Source organism: Mus caroli, unplaced genomic scaffold (genome assembly GCF_978045245.1).
Source record: "Mus caroli unplaced genomic scaffold, Mus_caroli_1 scaffold_9, whole genome shotgun sequence".
In the NCBI taxonomy this organism is placed as follows: Eukaryota; Metazoa; Chordata; class Mammalia; order Rodentia; family Muridae; genus Mus; species Mus caroli.
Genome location: NW_028227264.1, coordinates 19,408,638 through 19,426,700, shown reverse-complemented (window position 1 = coordinate 19,426,700; position 18,063 = coordinate 19,408,638). Strand labels below are relative to the sequence as shown.

At 43.0% G+C, this 18,063-nt stretch overlaps 1 protein-coding gene and 1 pseudogene across 1 annotated transcript in view; one reads left to right on the top strand and one right to left on the bottom strand.

The window, feature by feature from the left end:
- The window catches only part of LOC110288986 (histocompatibility antigen 60b-like), a 30,547-nt gene extending 29,453 nt beyond the window's left edge, over window positions 1–1,094 (bottom strand). The window contains exon 1 of the mRNA XM_085842680.1: window positions 1,013–1,094. The gene's annotated coding sequence lies outside the window, so the exon portion shown is untranslated. The remainder of the gene's footprint in view (window positions 1–1,012) is intronic.
- On the top strand, window positions 679–1,661 carry LOC147002577 (uncharacterized; annotated as a pseudogene).
- The last annotated feature ends 16,402 nt before the right edge of the window (window positions 1,662–18,063 follow it).

The window sequence follows — 18,063 nt, the reverse complement described above, 5'->3', positions numbered from 1 at the left end:
TGTGGTGGAACAAGGTCCAGCCCAGACTAAGGCCGCGGTGGGACGGGAAGGCTCACTCGGTCTTCCCTAAACAAAGGAACGGGGAGGGGGCGCCCGACCGCGCGTGGGACCTAGCCTCCAGCCTTTGGAGAACAGAGCAACTGTCTTGGCTACCGACATTCAGCCGCCCAGGATACCGGGCGGGGGTTCGGAAGTCGCGATACAAGGGAGACCTAACCCTTCTCACACCCGGGAGACCTACGTTTACTGCCCCCCACCCCCACCGTCGTAAGGGCGGTTGCTTTTGCACGGGTTGAAAATTTAAGTACCAGTCCTGGTTAGCTAGCAAAGTCCCGAAGTTACTTTTTCAGGACAGGACGAGCGAAAGTGTGATGGACCTGCCTTTCCCATACCCTTAGGATCTTTGTGTGTGTGTGTGTGTGTGTGTGTGTGTGTGTGTGTGTACGCGCACGCGGAGTGCGGCACGACACTTCTCCTCTTCCAGGGCCCCTTGCTCTCCCCTACCAGATGGTCTGTCCTCCCTGAGTTTCCACAAGGGAGGTCCTCCGGGATGCGGAGGCAGAATTTCGTCTCCCGCTAAGCTCGCCCATACCCCAAAGACCATTTGTGAGAGCGAGTCTCATTCAAATGTCTCCCTGTAGAAAAACTGAAAGTAGAAAGGAAGCAATCTCCGAGGAGATGTCTGACCACCCCTACTCACATACTCGCAGCATTGGGTTACAGGGTCCTAGGAGCCCCAACCCCATTCTGCGGCCCCACGTGGGTGAACCCCCGGTGCTTTCAAGCCACTTCCCAAACTTCCCCAGGTCGCACCATACCCCGCACGACCAGGCCCCCGGAGTCAGGGAGGGCAGCTGAGAACAACGATATAGGTATAAATATTGAGCCTTGACATTGACGCGCCCGGCGCCTCCCCTCCCCCGCACTCCGGGCACACTCTGGGCTGCTCCGCACGCCCCCTCTAGTCCCGCCGCGTCCCGCACGGCGCTCATCCCCAAAAGGCCCCACTAACCTCTTCCAGTCGAAGAGGGCACGAGCCCTGCTGGGGAAGAAAAGTAACTCGGTTTTTCTCCGAGAAACATGGTCGGATTAGGCAGCCAGGGCGAGTAGAGGGAGAAGGAGGGGAGCTGGTGGAGCCCAGTGGAAGTCTCCTGGGCAGTCTGATCCCACTTTCTCCTTGTCCTCGGGTCTCCCCGTCCCAGGTGCGGAGATTGTGGACAGACTAAGTAATCGCTGCGGAGGGGAGAAGAGGAGTGATCCGCGCTCTCCCGCGGCGGCGGCGGGGCTGGCCACTGGGCTGGGCGGAGTTTCGCGGCTGCGCGCGGCTAGCGCCCGCGGGCGACAAGTTCCGTCCCTCTAGCCCGGAAGCCGCGAGTCCGACTCCGGGCGTCCCCGAGGCGAGTAAGGCAGCGAGTACCCACCCCGGTTCCACTGTGCGGCGCCGGCAGCCTGCAGCCAGCATGGAGAAGGACAGCCTGAGTGGCGCCGATCAGCAGTATGAGTGAGTGGCGGAGATAGGCGAAGGCCCCTATGGGAAGATGTTCAGGGCTGGCGACCTGAAGAAAGGCGGCCACTTCGTGACTCAGAAGCTCGAGCGAGTGCAGACCAGTGAGGAGGGCATGAGGCTCTCCATCATCCGAGAGGAAAGACCTCTTTTCTAAAAACTAGTTGTAGGAAAGACACCTGGTACATTGGTTGGCTATTCAGACAATTCTGCTGTCAGTGAAGGAATATCAGGATCAACAGAAAACTGATATGTGGTCCTGTTCAGTGCAGGGAGACATAGGTAAGTGTTACCTATGTGGCCCCAGACTGTAAGTTTGTTAAAGTAGCAATAAAAAGGCTTCAAATTCAAGGATGAGCTATGATGCCATGGTGATTGTCTGCCAGAAGATAAGGTTGTAATCCATAAATGTTTTGAGCACATTAAGTTATTATTAGAGTATTTAGTCACAGTTTTAAAGGCAAAGAAAAATAAGATTTGTAGTGTTGCGATTATTTAAGGAAATGTTTCTCGTTTTCTCTTTTTAAAGTTCTCAGCAATGTGTAAGGAATATAAAAGAAGAGAAGTGTGACTTTAAGAACATCATATATTTATATTTTATTGTAAATTGTAAAGCCAGGATTTCAGAGGTCTTGATTCATGAGAGCCCTCATTAATAAATGTAATCTCCCCTCCTCAGCCTGAAACCTGTTCACTCAGGTTTCAGTGTTAGAGAGCATCATGGTGGAGCTTGCCTCTCTATCTTCCTGCCACTCCCACTGCCTGCCTCCTAGCTGTTCCAGAGCCATTGAGTGTTCACCTGCAACCTTACTCCAAGATGATTTGGCCCCTTCCCCTGCTTCATAACTGAGTGTTGGAATTAGTAAAATCGAACTTTGATCAGAATGACTGCCTTGGTTTCATCCTTCGCGCGTTCGCCTAGTCCCCTCTTCTCTTCCAGATTCCAAGATGCCTTTCCAGACTAGAACCCAGACATGTGAGCCGCTGGCCAGACACAACAAATAAACATGTTATTTTGTGGGTGAATAATCTATTGGGGTGCTTGCTTCAGTGAAAATAGGGTCAGGTCAGCATTTAAACTTCAGTGTTTAAGGTGTGCGTGTTCTTTCCTTCTCTGTGTTCTTGAAAGTTGCAGTCCTCAGAGCTGTTGAGCAAACAGACATTTTTACACAGTGACATTCTGCTCTCTCCCTTCCTGTAGTTGCAATTAGTAACGACGAGGTTTTAGCTCTGTGGTTGTATTCCTTTGTGTGTAAGTATATCATCATGGAAGTCATGGAACCTCACTTGGAGTCAAGGAACAGTGAGGTCTGTAAAAAGGGAACATACACATCTGAATAATTCTTGTGGTTTTCTTCTTGTTTAAGACTCAGGCCAACAAGTATCCGTGGAGATATATCCTTGTTTTAAAAAATAATGCTTCTAGTTTATTTCAGACCCATTGTTTAGATCTCTGACAGTCTTGAGCAGTTGTCAGTTGCCTGTATTTATGTCTACCAGGAGTGTGGTTAGGAAGTCTCATTTGCAGTACACCAATCTCCAAAGATTTCCTTTTGAAAACATTTTTTCTCCCTTCCTTAATTTTTACATTCCTGTCTTACTATTGTTCAGTGGATAATTTTGGTGTTTCTGTGTTTTGAGGACAAAAGTCTATCATCATACCAGAATGTTTGTTCTCAATTTACATATCAAATATGCCTTATTTTCTTCTCATTTAGATTTCAGTTAATAACAGTTGCAGTTTTAACATACTTCACTGGAGATCCATTTATTTATAAATAGCCTATTGCACATTTGAACAAATAAACCAATAGGCAGTGTTTTCCTATTGTAAAAGGAGTTTCCTATTGTAATCTGGAGTTCCAGATGCTCGTTAGCTTAATGTGGTTGCTGGGTAATCAAACCTGGGTCCTCTGTAAGAGTAGCCAGTGCTCGGGGTGCTTGACCTAACCTACTATATTTCATTTATTCAGAGACATACTCAACAATCAACAGTAATAAAAACTCAATCATGTTTTTGCAAATATTTTGGGTTAGCATTGATATTGAAAGACTTGAGGGTATTAACTCTATCACAGACATCTATGAACTCTACTGAGACCTGCAGATGCATAACAACATTTTAAGTGTTTCTTGACTACCCTTATTTTTCCTCACTACTGATAATGACTTTGGTGCTATTGTTATGTGCTGTTTGTGCTCTTGTTATTTGTGGACAATCAGACCTTTCCAGTTCCTGGAGATGCCATTCTCACATCTGTTTCTTTGACTTAACTTGGAGTTATCTTCAGAATGTGGGCTTGGGGCCCCTCCCTGCACGCATCCTGCAGTGCTCCCTGTGTTTCAGGGCCAGAGTTTCACAGAGCTTTGTTGGTGCACCCTTTAATAATCCCTCTTCCTGGATACATGCCTGACTTGACAACATTGGACCTCTGGCATGGCAGTCAGAATATATTTATTCTCTTACATTAACTGCTACATAAAACACATGATTAATTATATTAATTATTAAATTAATAATCCTAGTTATGGACTTCCTGAGGCAGAAAGTGTCTTGGTGATCATGTATATCCTGTGTCAAGAAAATGAATCTATAGCAAATCAGTGATGTCATAGGAAAGAGCTGTTAAGGAAAGGCCCTGTGAAAGAGTGTTAAATAAGAATCGAGTTGATATTTTCTCTGCCATAGATGATGATGTCTGAGAAGAATGTAGGGTTTCTAGCACTGAGCAAGTGTTTACTGAGTATCCCTGTTGAAATGAAATCCACACAGCTATCGCATGTTGAAATGTCTCCCAATATTGTTTTCAAAAATGTAGGATGGTCAGGCAGGTGATGGTGAATAACATTTTGAAGGGTCATTGTGACCAGTGGTTTAAGTGTAGCCCTCACAGACAGGAGTGGGAGACTTCGATTCTTTTCCTGACCCCCTCAACTTAACTATGTAATCTTGAGTAAATTAATAATGTTTCTTGGGTGACATTTCTCAACAATAAAAAGGAAGCAATTCCTACACTTTGGACCTTAGTGGGTTGACACGATCAAATGAAACTTTTAAAAGGTCAAACGGTACAAAAATGGGAATTATTAGCAAAACCAACTCTTGCCCTCAAGCAAAAAAAAAAAAAACATAATTTCATGAAGGAAAATGCAGTGTACACAGATGAACTGCTAGTATGTATTTTCATGGCTCGCCCACCCCATGTGACAGCATGAATGGATTCAGTGTTCTGGTAAAATATAATTTTTAATCTGCATTGGAAATTGATGTTGCATTTAGTTGCTGCTGCATCTGGGTGAGCCAGTCTGTTGGTGGAATTTTTTCTCATGTGAGGGTCTATAGACCCTCCTGAGATCTCACAAACAGGACTTTGATTTCCTTTGTGTTCTGTGTTTTAGAAGAACTCGAGAGATCACCTCCACTCTCTGCTTGCTAGCTCGCGTTTAGTTCGTTTTCACACGTATTCATTTCTATTTCCCTCGGTGTATGTGATGGACACCCACACGTGCGCATGGAGGGGATACACGTGGTTCTCTCCTTCTACCACGTGGGTTCCAGGAACTGAACACAGACCATCAGGGCTGGCAGCAGCTACCATCACAGCCCTCCTCTCACCTCTTTCAAATGGTAAAATCCCAGACTAGATTTACTCATTTCCTGTCACACACTAGAGCCTCTCTGCTTGTTTTCTGAGTCTGTGGAATAGCTGCTTCCTGACACTCAGTTGTTTTGCACTGTGCTTAAGTCAGTGGGAGGAGCAAGGCACTCAGGTGCTCTACAGGGGTTTCCAGGGAGCCTTTTCTTCTTTCTCCTTTGCTTTATTGCTAAGTGATCTCACAACATTCCTGGTGGATGGATGTTCCTCATGGTTAGTATCAAACACTTACTTTTCCCAGCATGCTCTTGGTTTTAAAAGGCATGCAACTATTGAACAGGAGTGTCGCCAATTATTTACAACAAAACAAGAAGAACAAAAGTCTATTTCTATTTTTAAATTCATCCTGACCCTATAAAATTGTTTTTGAAAGGTAAAATCAGATTCTTTTCTTGTTGAGCTTTTAAGAACCAAGACATACATAATTGAAAGGTTGGGTGAAGGGTTTCGTAGAGCTAATTGTGAATGGAGAATATGTGACTTATCTGAGCTTTGAAATAACATTTTTTACACACTACTTCACCAAAATTATAACATCCTGCTAGTTGTTCTAAATTATTTTAACTTTGGGAACTTAACTTAATGAACTTCTGGGTTTTTTAACTACTACTGCTGGGATCAGATATATACCAACTGGTTTTGCAGAGGCAGTCTTTTTTTTTCTTTCTTTTTTTTTTTTTTTTTTTTTTAAAGGAGTTTTGCCCTTCTCTCCTCTCTACTCTGACTGCCTTGGACTGATGAAGGTGATCTCATCAAGATCTGTATGCACTTGAATCCATTGGTTCAAATTCCAGGTTTAGAATCCATCAGGGCAGAGTGGCACATACCTATATAATCCTAAGAGAGGTGGATGCAAGAGATTGGAAGTTCAAAGCAAATCTCTGCTACATAGCAAGTTCAAGACCACCTGGGCTGCAGGACACCCTGTGGAAAGAAGGCTGGCTGGCTGGCTGGCTGGTTTCTGTCTTTTGAGATGAATCAAGAGAAGCACATTTATGGAAAACATGGTACCATTTTTTACTTGGGTTGATAAAATAAAGAGCTGAATTCATCATTAGACAAGTGGAGACTGGTCTAGGATGGAACTATGTGTCCGAAAAGACTGTACACACACTGGATGGAGAGGAGATAGAGAACTCTGGTACATGTTAAGTTGAAGAAGAAGGAAAGAATCTGGACTAGCAACTAGATCTCAAGTTTCCAGATGTGGCATGGGATCCTAAAGAAGTAGAAAATTCTGCTGTGATGACGGAGCTCTGCAGTCAGTGCATATTTGAGGAATAAAGTCAAGAGTGTCTTTCCCAGAGTTCTGTGAGAATAGATCACATGGATTGTTTTCCTTGAGGACCTTATTTTAACTGTTGTTAAATGGTTACATTGTTAACATTGCCCACTCTGTTATTGTTTATAAGAATGAATGTGTACTGCAGGCCTAACATTAGCGTAAGATTTCCAAGAGGGCAAGAATCATCCCGTCTGTCACTGCATTAACTCCTATATACAGAACAGCATTCTGCAAGTTTTTTGTTATGTGGTTGTGAAGTTAATGAGTTAGTGGCTAGATAAACTGAAGAAATCTTACCGTTTTAAAATAGGATCATTAATAATAAAATGAAAATTAACACCTAATTTCCATGGACGTTTTCTTTTCCTATCAAGTGCTTTACATTTCTTTAGGACGTGTCAGTCTAATGATTATGATAGTATGCGGTTGAGTCCTTGGCAGTAAATTAATGGTAGGAAGCAGGAGCTGTTTAATAATGTTGTAATGGCTGGCAAGCAGATGAGGCCTTGAGACACTTCCCTTGTGAATTCTGCTACCATAAGTTTGTATCAATAACAGTAGATGATAATGATCTTTACTGTGAGTGATCTTTCCCCCCTCAGATTTGAGTTAGATATTTTGGTGGAAACATGACAGTTTCATATGTCAGGACTAAGAATGTTTATAAAGTGGTTGGTATAGGTTTCCTACGGTTAATGTAACCTCTTAAACCCTTGCATAAATGGCTGTGTCTGTTCTCTCACATTATTGAGGCTCAAGTGCTCAAGTCCTAGGAGTCCTTTTCCTGCTAGGATTACATTCACCTTCTTCTCTGATTTGCTAGTGGGCCGCTCTGTCCGTTGGTTATGATCAGCTGTAGATATATTTTTTAGTAAGGAAGGAAAAACAGCAGAAAAACAAAAACAAAACAAACAAACAAAAACCAAAACCTGCTATCCCCAATCATTTGCAAAGTATGTTTCTCAAGTTCAAATATCAGGGGTTGCAGAGGGAAACCTAACCCTAACCCTAACCCCCTAACCCTAACCCCCTAACCCTAACCCTAACCCTAACCCTAACCCTAAACCCCGACCCAGACCCTAACCCATTAGTTGGTGTACTAGACTGTGGCAGGGGGACTTGCCTTGTCTAACATTCATGTCTTAACATGCAAAACATAAAGTCAGTTGCCTGCATACAAGTCTCTTTCTTCCAAGTAAGATGTCAGTTCCCTGGGAGTCCTTGGGAACTTACACTTTACTCACTCACACCCTACTCCAAATAGACTTCTGATTCCAAGTAGTCTCTGCACTGAATCCCTGCAGGTGTCTCTCTTGTGTTGTGCGGGGTGGGGGTCGGGGGTCCATCCCCAGGGCAGCTTCTAAGAGCAAATGCCATAAAAGTGTATCCATGGGTGGGTGCAGGAAATGCTGCTTGGTGGTCGGTTTGGGTCCAAGCCTATTGCAGATTACTATAAAACAAAGGAAGCAGTTCGATGGGCTTCTTTAGTGATTGGTTTCCGAGGACACAACCAACAAGAATATGTAATCAATTCGGGCAGTAAAAGCAGAAACAAGCTATGAGAAAGTGTCCTTATAATAGTAGTTAACAGCACAAAATGGCAGGCTAGCCAGGTAAGAGGTTACCTAGCCCTTATCTAATCTGAAGTAGGCCTTCACATTCCATCTAGGCCTTAATAGTTTCCTCAGTCCTTAACATTCCATCTAGGCCTTACTCTTTTACCTATACCTTAACAGCCAGCAGCTTTGCCCTCTGAGCCATCGCACAGGCATGCATGAATGCAATGCATGTATAGATGGATGGATATCTTTCTCTGTATTCATTCATTTATGAGAGACAAAGCCTCTCTACATGGTGTAAAAACATACAAGACAGACCAGGCCGGCCTCTAAAGTAAGTTCTGCCTCTGCCTCTCCCCAGTGCTGAGATCAAGACAGGGTTTCTCTGTGTAGCCCTGGCTGTCCTGGAACTTACTCTGTAGACCAGGCTGGCCTGGAACACAGAAATCTGTCTGCCTCTGCCTACAAAGTAGTAGGGTTAAAGGCGTGCCCCACCACTGCCCAGCAGTCTATTACTTTTAAATGCCAGATGAATCCATTCTTTTACATTTTCTGGTTGGTTTGTTAGTTGATTTTATGTTGTTTTTCTGGAAGTGTGGTGGCCTACCACCCACTCAAGACGAGGCATGAGAAATAAATAAGTAAAGATCTCTGAAACACAAATCTGGGGTTGGTACTAGCTGGCCATGAAAACACATACACACATGGAGTATTAAGCAGCTACATCCTCACCTGTTGGGGAGAGGGACATGAAACAGTTTCCACAGCCTTTTTATTGGTGGTGATGGTGGTGATGGTTAGGATTCCTTGTTTATTTCTAAGAATCCCTGGGAAATATGATTTCTTTGATTTGTGTACCCTAGACTAACACACACACACATGCACACAAATATGGAGTGAGTGAGAGAGAAAAAATAAGGAGGAGTGACATGAATTTTAGGAAAAAGAGATATTAATGGATTAATATTACTTCCATTCCTACAGACAGACAGACAGACACACATACACACATACTTTTAAAAAAAAAAGAGAGAAAGAGAGAATTAGTGTAGAGCTGGGGCAGTTGTGGCACACACATTTAACCTCGGGCAGATTTCTGCGTACAAGGTCACCCTGGCTTACAGAGTGTGTTCTCTCTTCTCTTCTCGTCTCTTCTCTTCTCTTCTCTTCTCTTCTCTTCTCTTCTCTTCTCTTCTCTTCTCTTCTCTTCTCTTCTCTTCTTTCTCTTCTCTTCTCTTCTCTTCCTTTCCTTTTCCTTGTCTTTTCTTTTCTTTTCTCTCTCTCTTTCTTTCTATTATTATTTTCTTTTTTTATGAGATAGGGTTTCTCTGTGTAGCCCTGGCTGACTTGGAACTCACTCTGGAACTCCAAGAAACTTTCTATGCAGACTTGGTTTCAGGTATCTGTGGTTCCAGACTAAGCCAGCCTGTTCAGGGACATCACAGATAACTAGAAATACATAGATTTCACCACCTCTTCAGTCTATGTAACCAACCATGTAATATAACAACACTGCACAAAAGCACTTGATAGTAAAATAATTCCTAAGACTAAATTTATAGTTCTACTTTCTGATCATAAGAAAGATACTCAGTGAAAGCTGAAATGCAATCAGTCAAAAACTCTTTAATAAAATCCAAATGGCCTTCCTTATCAAACTTCTACAGACAACAGGACTAAATAGATCATGTTTCTCACTATTCAAAAACAAAAAACAAAAAGCAAAAAAAACAGGATAGGCAGTGTCTTTAATCCCAGTACTTGGGAAGCCGAGACCTGCCTCACTCTACAGAGTCTCAAAAAACAAAACAGACAGACAGACAGACAGACAGACAGACAGACAGAAAGATAGAAGAAAGAAAGAAAGAAAGAAAGAAAGAAAGAAAGAAAGAAAGAAAGAAAGAAAGAAAGAAAGAAAGAAAGAAAGAAAAGGAAAAGCAGAGTCAGGCTTTTACAGGTTTGAGGACAGCCTGGTCTACAAACTGTGTCCAAGACTGAAAGTCTCTGAGAGGAGTGGTCCCTGGGCAGGTCACCTACAGTTCACAAAGGAAAAGGCAGAAGTCAGAAGTGGTGTCAGGAGCTCCATCTGCTGGGGGACTCTGGGCTTGTCAGCTCTGGGTCCCAGCTGCTGGTCCTTGGTCCTCTGACTGCTGCCAGCAATTCCAGAGCTGGGAGATAGGGCAGAGGGGAAGGAGCTGTGGGTTGAAGAGGAGGCTGTTTCGGGCTGCATGCTCACCAGGGGAGCGAAAGCAGCTGGAGGAGGAGCTGGCGTGGCAGGGCGAGCCCTGCCCGCCCTCTCACAGCCAGGCCAGAAAGCTTTGTGGTCCAAGCAGGGTTTTTACTGCTGCCTCTGCTGCCATCTGCTGACCCATCCGCGCGCAGGGGAGCATTGGGGGAAGGGCTCCAAGATGCATGGGTAATCTATGGTTTGATTTATGGCAGTGAATTCTAGCTGAGGTAGGGCTGTTGATCCAGGTGGGACCCAGGTCTGCTCTGAAAAACAGTGGCTTTAACTTCAAAGATAAGAGTCAAACCAAAAGTCCCCTCTAGTGACCATTTTACATTAAAAGTCGGTCACTCGGAGACACAAAAAGGCTGCCAAGGTCCCTTCTTACTTTCTACTGAAAGATTATGGGCCCTTGATCTAACTTCAGTCCAGTGGTCTAAAGTCAAACTTAGTGGGGTTCGTTACAGTCCGTCCAATATCAGGGAAAACACAAAACAGACGCAAAACACACACACACACACACACACACACAGACAAATACCTAAAAACAGACACATAAAACAAACACACACTGACAAATGCCTGTCTTCTTCTTTTTTTTTTAAGGTTTATTTATTTATTATATGTAAGTACACTATAGCTGTCCTCAGATACTCCAGAAGAGGGCATTAGATTTTGTTACAGATGGTTGTGAGCCACCATGTGGTTACTGGGATTTGAACTCGGGACCTTTGGAAGAGCAGTCAGTGCTCTTAACCTCTGAGCCATTTCGCCAGCCCCAATGCCTGTCTTCTTCTAACGGACAAACAAAAACCAACTCAGAAATGGAGAAAAGTCAGGGAAGTGCTTAAGTCTTCCAATCTAGGAAGACTATTAACTCTTTATTTTCAGCCCCAGATGGACTCCTGGAGTCCTTCCCCTCGCTCAGGGCATCCCCCAGAGTGAGGAGCAGCAGCCGGTGACTCCAGCATTTCTGCTGTTCACACTCAGTGCCTCATCCTGAGGTAGAGGTCTCCATTTCTCATGAAATGTAGAAGCTGCAAATTTAAGCACTGAACCTCGCCGGCTCACAGAAATATTTTAGACAAAAAATTTCACCTCCAAGTTGGTCTTCAAAGACATGGGTGGTCACGCCAATCCCAGATGAGCCCCCAAATGAAAGACTCTGAGAGGAGCCCCTTGCTCAGGCCTGGGGACAATAGCGGACACCCAAGAACTCAGGAGAGACCAAGCTTGACGTAAACCACACGAGGCTTTATTTGGGGAAAGCCAGAGCTCTGGGAATGACTCATATCCCACGCAAGGGTAGAGGAATCGACCTCTAGGGGAAAGAGGTCCCAGTTTTTATAGGCCCTCAGAGGGGAAAGGAGAAGGGGGGAGTAGGGGATTTCCAGATCTAAACAATGTCTATTCTCAAAAAATGGGTATGGGAGGGGTACAAGGAAAGAGTCTGATGCAGGTGAAGCAACTCAGGATTGGCCCGGCTGTGGTTGCTGGGGAGATTTTCTGACTCTTTCCCAGCAACCAATATAGCAACCAATATCACAGACACCTGGCAGTGAGGTGCAGCAGTGGGCACACAACTGGGTTCAAGGAACGGTCAGAACATTGTCAGACACACGGGTTCAAGGAGTGGCCAGAGCATTGTGCACCTCTATTTTTCTAAATCAGTGAAGCTAGTTCTGCTAACAGTGAAATCTATTTTGCCAATTTCAGGGCTTCTGTGACCTTTTACATTCTGTCAGGATCTTTCATTCCCCACTTCTTCTAGTTACTAGTTCTAATCTTAGAACTAAACTGCAACCTCTTCTTCAAGGTTCTGCAGAGACTGGTATTGTTGTCTTAGTACTAACAGCTGGATGGCACCAATCTTTTCTCTAATAAAGGTCACCAATTTATCAAGAATTAGTGGGCCACATGTCAGCAGTAAGAGCAAAATTATTAGAGGGCCCATCAGAGTAGAAATGAGGGTGGTCAACCAAGGGGGGATTTATTTTTCAGGAGCTTGCTTTACGTGAGAGGCATAAATCTAAACAGAGATGCCTTTTACTTTGACAGCAGTAGGGGTGGTCAGCATCATGATGTAAGGGCCTTTCTAACAAAGTTTTAGAATCTGAGCTCCGTATCATCGGACAAGAACTGCATCTCTCACCTGGAACTGGTGTGGTACCATGTCGTCTCCTGGTTCGTAGGCCTCTTTGAGGTGCTCTTAGGCGGTGTTGATTATGAATCTGTATATGAACTTATATGAGATTATGCATATTTGATTATGTAAAAGTTTTTCCTTTTGAGAGTGTTATTCTCTTCTCCTGGTTCAATAGAAATTTATTGCTCCAAACTTCCCCTTAGCCTGACAGAGGCATCTGGACAATAGGGGAAAGGCCCTAACCCTAACCCTAACCCACCTGCTGTTTTAGGGTGAGGTGCTAAGTGCCTGAGAGGACTCCTCCTCTCTGGCCTCAAATGAGCACAGAGGGCAGGTCAGCTACAATAGCATAGTAACTTAGACTTAGATAAGTTAATCAGACACAGTAGCATAGTAACTTACAGAAGTAAAGTTTTTATTATTATAAAGCAACCATAAATATGTCCTAAGACAAAGTCTTACCCTCCACGGAACTCTTCCCCCTCTGCTGCCTCAAGAAGAACTGACAAGAAAGAAGAACCTCGCTGGAGCTGGTCCCCTGGCAGGAAGATTGTAATTCTAGGTGCTGACATCTTGTTTTGTGTGGTAGAAAATATTTGATCTCAACCCAGGAATCTACACATCCTCTGACCATTTAGTTCCTGGATAAAGATGCCTACAACCTTTATATTTATGATAACCCTTAGTTAGCACAAGAGTTAGGCAGATAGCTATCCTCTATATAGTATACATATTTCTCAGCCAATAATTCCATTATATAATTTGCCATGGATTTGTCTGGGCTGCTCTTAACTCTAATTAGACCACTACTTTAATTACTTTAATAGTCATTAATACATGACCATTACTTTAAGGTTCTTACTTCATGATGGCTTCTCCTCTATTTACCTTCTGCTATCCACCTCTGTCATGATCTCCTCCCATCCCCAGGCAGGGAACACCAGGAAATGCCTATCTCAACACTGCCAACTTTTTTACTTATAGGCACTTTTATTTACAATTCAGAAATAATTTGCAGGGCGAGGAGGCACACACCTTTAATCCCAGCACTCGGGAGGCAGAGGTAGACTGATTTCTGAGTTCAAGGCCAGCCTGGTCTACAAAGTGAGTTCTAGGACAGCCAGGGCTATACAGAGAAACCCTGTCTCAAAAAAAAAAAAAAAAAAAAAAAACACAAACAAACAAACAAAACCAACAGGAATAACTTTGGGGCAATGTTACATAATGTTACTTGGGTTTACACGAGGGCTCTCTCATCTCTGGGACAACCAGGACTTGGGGGCCTGCATTTAACATTACACTATTGTAATGTTATAAACAAGCAAAAGATTATTGCCCCATTCCCTTAGGTTGGGGTGAATGGCTCTGGATATGTTTAACTTTAAGGGATAGTTTGCAAATGTTGTAGCTTTGGACAGGAAGGAAACTAGAGAGCTTAGACTCAGAGATTTCTACCTTTCCTTTCTCCTTCTCTATCCTTCTTTCTTAAGTAAAGTCAAAGGGATTGGAAGAGAAAAGGAGGAATATAGTAATATCATAGAAATTAGAAAAATAGACAAATAGGAATAGGTTGTCAAATTTACTCTTAAACAAAACATTGTATAGCCATAATCATACATTGATAGAAAGCTTTATAATTGATGTAAAATTAAAGTTATAATTTCTTACATTGGTACAGAATTTGAAAATTCATATAGGATTAAGGTTTTCATTGGTATAAATCTGTATATAGATACAAAATTAGAAATTAATACTGTTACTCTTAGTTCGACATTGTTCCTATGCAACTAATTTAAGAGTACAAGGCTTTGACCCAGTCCTTCTAAGAGCTGTTATTACAACCTGTTTAGGATGACTAGTAACACAAGTTAAGGACCAGATAGCAAAGTCATGGCTATGTTAGATTATGATTCAATTATACTGAGGTATTTTCAAGTTATTCAAATAGAATGGCTAAGAGTGGTTAAGGTTTAACAGTTCAGATATACTTTACATAGATAGGTAGTGTGACATTGAATAGTATTTCATTATTAAGGATCATTTGACCATGAGATACATCTGCTCCTGACAGCTCCCCCTTTATGGTTCAAAGAAGATATTGAGCATCTTTACCTACAGAAGAGGTTGCTTATCATGGCAAGGTAGCCATGGGAAACAAATTGCCTTTATCATCTGCAGACAAAATACTGTCCAAAACAGACAAACAGATGTGAGATAGTCAACTGGTAAACTCTGCCAAGATAAGGTAAGCTAGTCCTGGTTCCTGCTTGATTTCAAGGTCTGACAAATGGTTCTGGGTCAAAAGGCTGAAGACAGATGCTACAACGTTATGAGAAATTAGGGGCTGTCCAGGTAGTTAAATGTCTCTACAAACTGATAAAGTTTTAGAAGCTATGTTTTGTGCTTCTTATATACTCAGGTGGTGTTTAATTCATTTTGGATTTTGTTGGAGACCATACCGTGAGAAAGTAGGCCTTTTGCAGTTTCCCACCCTAATAAGCCAAATGGCCTTGTGTTAAGGAGCAGGTTGCCTCCTCTTCCTTATCTTTTCCTGACTCCCAAGACTTCTACGGACATGAGTTATGTGTTGAGCCCAGCCTGACACCCAAGGTTGTTAAGGAGGATTCTCCATTCCGGAGATAGACTCAGAGTGCCTCCCGCCTGCAGTCTGAATTCAGCCTTCATATCCCCAGATGCCCACTTCTTTGTTCTTAGTTAATTCTCCCTCAACCCCTCCCTATTCCCCTTGCTGTGTGCTTAAATCCAGGCGTTTCAGCCTAATAAACTGAGACCGTGACAGGAATCCTCCTTGGTTTCTGCTTCTCTTTTTCGCTCATTTCTCTTCAGGTTTGTGGTCCCCCTCGCACCCACGAATAACTGGGTCCTGCTGGACGGGACAGGATTTCTAACAGGATTGTCGACTAGTTATAGTCTCATAAAAAATAAATAAACTTAAGTTGTTTTGTATTGAGAGATATGATATAGGCTGAAAGGATGGTTTTCAGATGGGAATGTAAACTAAAATCAAAACATAATTCTGGTATAGAATTGTAAACTATCTAAATTAGGATAGATGGTAGAGTGCTTCATCATGTGTTTGACCGTGTGTGTGTGTGTGTGTGTGTGTGTGTGTGTGTGTGTGTGTGTGTGTGTATTTGACTGGTCAAACAAAGGCATTAGCCAACGATTGGTCAGGGGAAGGAAAAGATAGGAGGAGAGATCTCAGAGGAGGGAGAAAGAGGGGGTGGAAGGAAGATGAAGCAGAATCAAATGGCCCAGAGAAGCCACAAGTAGCAAGGGGTCTCATAGCTGGGGAATAAATTAGTATAGTGATGGATCTGCCCAATCTAGACATATAGCTTATAAGTTTAATAACAGGTTATGTGGTTTTTTTTATACAGGATCATTGGGGTAAGAAATTACCACAGCATCCCAGGGAGAGCCAGCTTGTGTTGGGTGTGGAACAAAGCAACAAGTGGGAGAAAGGAGATTAGTATAGGACAATAGATGGGATCCATGAGATGGGGAACAGGGGAGAATGAGAGGCTGCAGCAGGTGTTCTGTAACAACACTAGATATGAGACTTAGGAATTTGATTTGCAGGAGCTGAAGGTGAAGTGAACATCTGCACTTAGCTTACCTGCTTTTGTGCCTAGGGTATTAGTGTTTTCTTTCTTTTGTTTTTGTTTTTTGTTTCCTGTTGTTCATTTGTTTTTGTTTGTTTGGTTGGTTTTTGAGACAGGTTTTCTCTAGTGTATTAGTGTTTTCAAAAACAAATTGCTTGATTAAAATATCTGGGGTATGAGAAAGGACCACCCATTTTCTTAATTCTTTTGTTTGGAAATCAAGAAATTCAAATAAAACTTCTGAAGGGCCCTGTTACTCTCTCCACACCCCAGCGTTTCTGTGGGTATTCTCGAACTCACTATTGATCAGAATGACCTTCAACTCAGAGATCTGCCTGTTGAAAGATTCTTTGCTAAAGACAAACATGTATTAGTCTGCTTTACATTGTGTAATTGAGCTGCACTTATTGGGATTCCATAGAAAGAAATGCACCAAAAAAACTTCTGATGTTGTGCTTCAGTTTCTTGCTGCTTCCAGACTTGGGCTGAGTGGCAGAGTGATGTCAGCTAAGTCAGACACACATGCTGAGGCAAGACACATGGAGGACATGTGATGTTTGGAGTGCATAAACAGGATTCAATGGACAGTGAAGGGGGTTGAGCTTGGTTTGCTTATAGAGCTAGCTGTGCAGAGCTTCTTGGTCTTGCATCTTCACTGATCTTCACTTCCATGAGAGAAGCACAGTAGAGAATTTCTCCTGGCATACCTCAGGGTCCCTCCTGATGACTCATGCTGAGGCTGACCTCATGCCTGACTCTGCTAGGTAGTGCTACCACTCCTGATTCGTGTTTGCTATCCCGACTCTACCGAACTGGACTGCTGATGTATCTGTGAAGTGTTTGCGAGTGGATGGAGCTGCCTCTGCTGACCTATGAACTGAACTGCTGATTTCCAGACAAGACAGATGGGAGTTGTTCCAAATAACCTTTTCTAAACAGGTCCACTTCCCCCATATCCTTTCTTTCCCATTACCTCTGGTAGGTGATGGGCTAAAAGGAAGGTTAAAACATTTAAGAACCATCATTAAAAATAGGTTTAAAAAAAATTAAAGTTACACTCCTGCTTTTTAGTTCCTGAGAAACATCCCTGGCTGTTCTGGAACTTGGTGTGTAGACCAGGGTGGCTTAAAACGTATGCCTGTCTTTGCCTCCTGCGTGCTGGGATTAAAGGTGTGTGCCAGCACTCCACCCAGTCACCAGCTCTTGAGAAGCTTCACTTCATACATGTCATGGTGCTGGACCTGCTTCTACCATGTGACTCACTAAGAAATAATGCCACTCTTGTCTTCCCACTCAAGGGGTTCTGATCACTACTTCCATTCGAATATCTGTGAACCAAATTATTCTTCTCCCCTAATGTTGTTTTACTGTTTTCTTTTGTCATTTGGACATTAGTGTTGAAATCAGAGACTTTATGACATATCTAAGTAAGTTGCAAAAGTTAAAACATGTACATGAATGAAAATCAATAATTGACATCTCAAAATTATCAGAATATTTTCTAAATTTAGAAAAATACAAGGAACATCTACCACATTAAAGAAACCTAAGAGTTAATTCTGATATCTCTTCAGTTATCTACTCTAATAGGAACTAATACTGAGAGCACCATTAGGAAATCTGTGTACTTACCTGCCAAAGACCAGCTTTGGCATCCATATGGCAGGCAAACTGAGGCAGGCAACCATTGCAGGTCTGTGCTTAGAGCTACTGACAGGCATGGAGCCAGATACTTACAGATGCTGCTGCTGCAGGCAGCCAGAAATTAGCGAACTTACTCCACAGACTTTTTATATGAGGGAACAAAGCTTACATTACTGGGGCTGGAGAGTAGTGGAAAAACTATAAACTCTTTTAACAGGGGGCGCACAGAAAGAGAAGGAAAGAGAGAAAATCTCTCTCTCTCTCTCTCTCTCTCTCTCTCTCTCTCTCTCTCTCTCTCTCTCTCTCACACACACACACACACACACACACATTGAGTGGATGAAGCAAAAGACAGATTCCAGGAACTTTACACCCACAAACATATATGCATTCAGTCCTATAGACAGACATATATA